Source organism: Eucyclogobius newberryi, unplaced genomic scaffold, assembly GCF_026437365.1.
Source record: "Eucyclogobius newberryi isolate DKJ021-1_F unplaced genomic scaffold, fEucNew1.0.hap1 SCAF_10, whole genome shotgun sequence".
NCBI classification, from domain to species: domain Eukaryota; kingdom Metazoa; phylum Chordata; class Actinopteri; order Gobiiformes; family Gobiidae; genus Eucyclogobius; species Eucyclogobius newberryi.
Genome location: NW_027315724.1, coordinates 22782094 through 22789210, shown reverse-complemented (window position 1 = coordinate 22789210; position 7117 = coordinate 22782094).

The following is a 7117-nucleotide window of genomic DNA, read 5'->3' as shown; positions in this document are numbered from 1 at the left end:
GCTGGAAGTGCTGTGGTCAATCACTTAATGTTCTCTGATGACCTGGTGGAATCTAGCCCTAGTTCAGCTGGTCTCTGGCAGATGCTCAATGTGTGTTCTGTGTTTGGAGTGAACACGCTGCAAGAAACCTGTATAAATGTATGTCGTCTGACAGCGGTGGAAACACTGGTATTGTTGTCTCCAGAGAGGTCAGGGGCCTCTTATTGTAGTTTTGAATGTTTCTATATTGTCTGTTTGTATTTGTCTGTTTTTTACTATGGACCACGAGTCCACGATAAAGATATGTATCTATATATATGTGCGTGTAACAGGTGGCAAATTCCATGTATTCATTTTTGTTGGGTTGTTTTGACTTGGTAGTGTTTGTGGTAGTTTGGCAGATGTAGCAGCTCACTCTGTCTGTGCTCCATTATGTAACAACTGGAACAGCCACTCTTACACAAACCAACAGGCACACATGAGATTCTTTACACAGTTCAGAAAAAAAAAGATTTGTCATCTCTAAAGTGAACAACTTTGTTTCAAAGTCTTTAATCCATACTGTCCCCATTCTATGTCCGTCTTGACATTCATCTTCACAGTGAAGCTGCTCTCAGCGCTGGTGCAGCCTTTTACAGAAGCACATAGTGTCAGGGTTGAGCTGGTTACAGGGCTGATGTGAGTGGGCTTGACAGCACAAAGCAGCTTGTACTGTATGTTAGCTAGTGATAGTCAAGGACCCTGACAGACCAAGAGGGCCAGCCCGGCCAGAGAAGAGCCACTAAGCTCCAAGTATTAGACCATAGCTAACATCCAAAAGTCAAGCCATGGGACTTCTTCATGTCATTTGTCCCATCACTCATGTCATTTGTCCAAGTTTGTAGACTGAGGAGGAGAATAAGTAAATCAAGAAGTGACAAAATATATAGAGAGAGGAAGGAGGAGCCAGAGGCAAACAGAAAGAGTGAGGAAGTGGATACGTTAATATGATGTTAATATGATGTTAATGCACAGACAATCCGAGCTGCTTGACTAGAAGCCAGGATCATATTAGCGATCATGTATACCATATTATGCACAGCCGCAGTAAAAGGGTCCAAAGTGTGGAGAGAAACCTTAGACTCAAGTTTAAAGCAAGATACAATACAAATTTGCATTATAATACCATAAAATGTCTGGTATGAAATGCAAAACAACAACCACAAAGGTATTACCGTCGTGTCATACGTGCGTGTTTCGTCACAGTGCAAGAGCATGTGTTTAGTACATTTCCTCCTCTAAGGTGTGACTGCCTGCATACATGTGAATATTACATGAGCGTGCACGTACATAGACTTTAAGCACCAGGGAGTGTTAATTTATTCAAATGAGCAGGGCAGGGTATGGAGGGATGGGGCACGAGGCAGAGGAGGTGCAAGCAGGGAGGGACCCTTTTTGACTGGATGTTCAACTCTCCATTTTTCCCTCTCATTTGTTTTTTTTTCCCTTTTTGTAAATGAGCTTATTTGCATGGTCGGGAAGGCACAACGCAGCGAGGTTGAAGTGGAATGGACAGAGGACGAAAGCCACAGCAAATGCATGTGGAATTTGGATGTTATCCCAAATAGAAAGGATGCCCGCAGACAAAAACATACCATGCCAGTGCTATATCGCCATTTCCAAGATGGCTGCCGCTGGAGGTGTCCTCTGTGGGACCAACCCAAAGACCCGATGTTCTTTTTTAACTGGGCGTGAAACTCAAATTCACCTCCAAACGCCACAAGTCCGTCTAATATACAGCAACGACGGTCCAATTTGATGGCACGTTGCAAGATTGATGTTTATTATTATGCATGTTTTAATTTGAATAGGAGGATGTGGCAGAGGAGGGCACAGAGATAATGATCAGCGATATCTAGTGACACCCAGTGGTCACAATTAAAGATGGTATCATTAAAAAGGGCACAATGCACCATTTGAGGGCTGCGGGCAGTGTTGGCACCTGTGGATCCAACTGTCAGCGTTTCCACATTCACATGGACACGAGGACACACACTCCAGCAGTCGCTCAAGAGACTGAAAAAGACACTTTTCTTAAGATTCAGTCGAATTCAATGCACTTTTTATCTAAATATAACACACACACACACAAACAGACACGCACAATGTTGGGGATAAAGCGTTCAAGTCAAAACTTCTAACTAGGGCTGCAACAAGTGTATTAATCGCAGCTAAATGATTATAGAAATATAGAAAATAACTACTAGTCAAATAATCGTTAACTGGTGTAAACACAAACTCCAAAATATGCCATGAGCTGAGAGAAGAGGTTTTATTACTCTGACAGAACAGAAATCAACTCTCTGAAAATGTTCTCCACCAGGACGTCCTCAAATGGATTAAGTTCAGCTTCATCTGGGTAAAATTGAGTACAAAAGTTCAAAACAAGTAATAGATGAATCAAAAGTAATCACTAGACTAATCGATAACTAAAATAATCATAAGTTGCAGCCCTGCACCAAACAAACAGAATATGTATTTGTGGAGGAGGTATTTGTCCCCCATCAAGTTACAATTGACCATGTTCTCTATTACATTTAAACTCCCACTTCTTGCATCAATTTTAGTCATGACGTACGTTCACAACATTCTATAATTTGATGTCATAATTTGGACAATTTAAAGTCTGTTCAACTGACAACAAACTGATTAGTCGCACTGAAGGCATTAAAGTGCCTGCTTCATGTGGATAGGACCAGTAATGAGAGACACTTCAACCTTAAAACACGTCCAAACATCTGTATTTTGACACCTAAAAACTACCTCAGACCTTAAAATCTACAATAGAAAACTGCCTGGTTTTAGCTCCAGCGTTAGACTTTGGGAAGTTCAGAAAGTTGTGATGCATCCAAACGTGAGCTAGATGTATCACCACTTTCAGATGCAGATTGTGTTTTGCTTGAGCCACTCCTTCCTCCTGTTCTAGATATTTTATTATATTATTTCCAGGTTTTGACTAAATGTAATCCTAACTTTGTGTGTGTGTGTGCGTGCGTGTGTGCGTGCGTGTGTGTGTGTGTGTGTGTGTGTGTGTGTGTGTGCGTGTGTGCGTGTGTGTGTGTGTGTGCGTGCGTGCGTGCGTGCGTGTGTGTGTGTGTGTGTGTGTGTGCGTGTGTGTGTGTGTGTGTGCGTGCGTGTGTGTGTGTGTGCGTGTGTGTGTGTGTGTGTGCGTGCGTGTGTGTGTGTGTGTGTGTGTGTGCGTGTGTGTGTGTGTGTGTGTGTGTGTGTGTGTGTGTTGGTGTGTTGTGTGTGTTGTCATCCTGAGGCCCAGTTGTGCAGCCTCTCACACCTGCCTGAGTGTTTGTGTACTCTGATGTTATCAGCTCTACTGAACTCTGGGGGACGTTGCTTCTCATGCTTACCTCAACAGTCACCTCCATGGAAACGGGCTGATGTGGACACTGAGGTCTGACCGGTGGAACGGCTTCACTGCAGTGCCACTCAGTATTTCTCACGCAAATGTCTTGATCCTGAATGATAGAGCAAGCACGTGGTGTGAGGGTGGGGGTCCTTGGGAATAAGCCAGTCGACAGCTCCTGTCTCTGACTGTAACGACTTATTTATACAGGGATAATTAATCAGGCTTGTTTTCTGGCGGTATGATTAATGCGCTTTGTCATGTTGCCGCGATGGTGAAAATACAATGATGCCAGGCTCAGGTTTAGCGCGGGGCCCTCAAGTGCCACTGCACAACAGAGATCCCGAGGATGAAGCTGAACTGTGCCTGTTAAACTCTACATTCTTTCAACAGGAAAACATAGCAATAAGGCGAAATGCTGGATTGTAGAAGCATAACTGCAGTGTCTACAGCAGCTAATTTAGTATTGACATATTTTTACCACTTTCGCCTCCCGTAGTCTGTTTGCTCTTTAAAACTCCAGCGGAGCCGTGGCCCCTTCACCCGGAGCGGAGCACGCGTGCGTCTGCCGTGTGGCCGCGTGTCAGCCTCCGGGAGAGTGACGCCATCTTGTGGTAAAGGGGTGAAAGTACTATTTCATCTTTAAAATAATCAATTTAACTATGAGGGCCTATTTTCCCCTAAAACGCCAAAACTAAAATAATCCGATTGAACCATTTGGACTAGAAACAATTGGCTGGACCTTTGAAGCTGATCCACTGTAGTTTGACCTCTGATTTACTTTATTATAAGTATGAGCAAGCTCTGTCCAGAGGAATGTCAAATATATCATTTATTTGTTAAATATAAGGAGTAGTAAAGCTGGTGTCTGGAAGATGCTCTGATTGACATACGTTTGGGCATTTGTTGGGTTTTGACATGTCTCCAGGTTCAAAAAGAGATTTACAGAGGGAAGTTGTACATGTACCACGTCCAACAGATCAGTGTGTGGATGCAAAACAACTTCCCCCAGCTGAACTCAGACAAGACATCATCGTCTTTAGCTGTGCATATGACTGAAATGATTTTCTTTGCACTCTTCTCTTTCATGTCTTAAAATGTTTTGTGATTTATGTAATTTCTTTGTGATTTTAATGCATTTTTCCTGTTGTGTGAAGCACTTTGAATTGCCTTGAGTATGAATTGTGCTCTACAAATAATCTTGCCTTGCCTCTTTTAAAACTGAAGCTAATTTGACTAAAAATGTTGTAGTACAAACTGAGCCTGATTCATCCCAAAATGTTTGATTTGACTGAAAACAAGTGGTTTATGTCATTGGTTTGTAAGCAATCAATTGACACGCGTGGAGCAACTGATAATTTAATAGATCTATGGGAGCAACTCAACAGCCATTTAATTGGCATTTTGTTCTGACAAGATCAAGGCTATTCTTTCCGGTAACTTCCGGTGAGCCCTTCACAATAAAACATCTTGGCTGTGCAGGTTACAGCTTTATTTTTATATTTAACATGTCCAGCAGCTTGATGGTTTCCTTTTATCAGATGGTGGACAAAAATAAGTAAATTAAGAAAAAGTCCAAGGGCCCACCTCATAGTAACAGCCTGTTAAACGCCTGTTAAAGATAGTACTGTTCAGACCGTCTTTTTTACAACTTGAGGCGGAGTTCAGCTCCAGACTCACCTTTAGTGCTCCAGTGCCCAGTTTAAGGACTCGTTTTTGACTGTTACTATGTGTGTATTTTAGGTGTTTAGTCTCTCTTTCAGCCCCATAACAGTTAACTAACCCGCTTAATGTTCTTTGTTCATTCAGTAAATGGGTTCTATAATCAGATGCTGGTTCTATAATCATTCTATACTAATTCTATAATCAGATACTAGTTCTGGTTAGATTTGGGTGCAATAAATATAGAGCTGAAGACGAGGCAATTAGTTATCACTCAACATTTTATTACTACACAATAATAATTTTACAAATGGTATTTAAAACATTGGATGCATCATGTTTGGTGCAGAGGCACATCTCATTCTTCTTCCACGTGTCTTGGCTATTATGGTGACAGAAAAACAAAGGAAAGTTGGTTCTTTCCTTCAGAGTGAATCCACGCTCTCAATGACACTTACCTTGGACTTGCCACAGCTAAGAATCTTGTTTCCTTTGGAAGATAAAGTTCAGTAAATACAATCTTAATACTATGTAGCAAATGATTAAATAATAAGAGAAACATAGCTTAGTAACAATACAATTTTATATTTCTTGGTTACCTGCCAGCAAAAAGAAGGAAAGAAATACTACGATTCCAGCAAACGCCAGTCCTGCGACTCGCAGAGTGAAATAGTCTGTAATAACAAGCAGGAGAGCGTTAGTATTATATTATATTATTTACTCAGGCTGTCTTCATGACATCATACTACCATTTATGAGTCTGACTGAACACATGTCACTTTGAAACATTGATTAGTTCCTTACCATACACAAAGTCTGCATCAGGGTCGATATCTGCACCTGTGAAGGCAAAAACACACTTATTGAACAAAATGACTGACTGTGATAGTTTCATCATCATCGGGACAGCTGACCTTGAGGAGAAGACATGTTGCTCGGTTTACTCTAGATGTTTTGACTGTGGAATAGAAGAACAACAGTTGAAAAGAGACTAATTTCATAGCTTTTTTTATTTAGCTATTAGTAATAAGTGATTTTGGTGAATTACATGAGGTGGAAAGTTGAAACTTTGGAGTAAAAGTTTTTACTTGTTTGTAAATGCAATTTGTGTCTTAAATATTGCTCAAACACATTACAACAAGAGGCACAAATGAACAATGTGGCCGTGGCACTAACAGTAAAAGCTGGGCGGTGATAGTAGATTTACTGTGTAAGATTTATTTATCTTTCTGTATTATTAGGTTGAACGCTCTAGTGTGATTGTGGTTGCAGTAAATGTATAAAACTTTGCGTGTCGATCTTCCTTGACAAATTGGCTCAACAAGCAGCAGTGATTGCTTTGTTCTTGACACTGATCCCATGACCCCACCATTCTCTCTCTTGCATACAATGTTTTTAGATCTCAAGTCACCAAAGCACATTTTTTAAATGTTGATGTGAGGTTAATTTAGCGTGTCATTTTAAAATGTACAATTGGGTTAAGAATGTGAGCACAGGCCATAAACAGACATTACTCATTACTCGTTACTCATTAATGATACAAATCCAGTACTTATTAACCTTGGACCTTGAACACTCTAGAGGTTATATGTAAGACACAGTATTTCTTCAAAGACAACATGAGGCTTTGCAGGTTTTGAATGAAGAAAAACATATGCACAAATATATTCTCTATCGCTATGATTTAACAGGTCATGGGAAGCTAACAAAAGGTGGATTTACCCAGTCAGTGCAAGATGCCTGGGAGCTCTTGGTTTTCCTGTTTTAGTTGCTACTGTCTATACATTAAAACACCTTTTTAATCCAAAACAGAGCTGTTTATAACAACATTATACAACAATATGTATAAGCAATTCTGTGTCTATTTTCCCCCACAAAGCATAACAAATGTAACAAAGCACAATTATACTTAGTGCAATTTGAGCAACAGTCAAAACTTATATTACAGTTCAAATGGCAGAAAATGTAAAAGTTTCAACTCACGCGCTCTCCTGAAAGCTCTTGCGTCTCGTAAGTTCGGCTTTGTGAATGTGGAAGGTGTGAGTGTGCCCTGGATCCACCCTCCCTCTCTGCTACGTG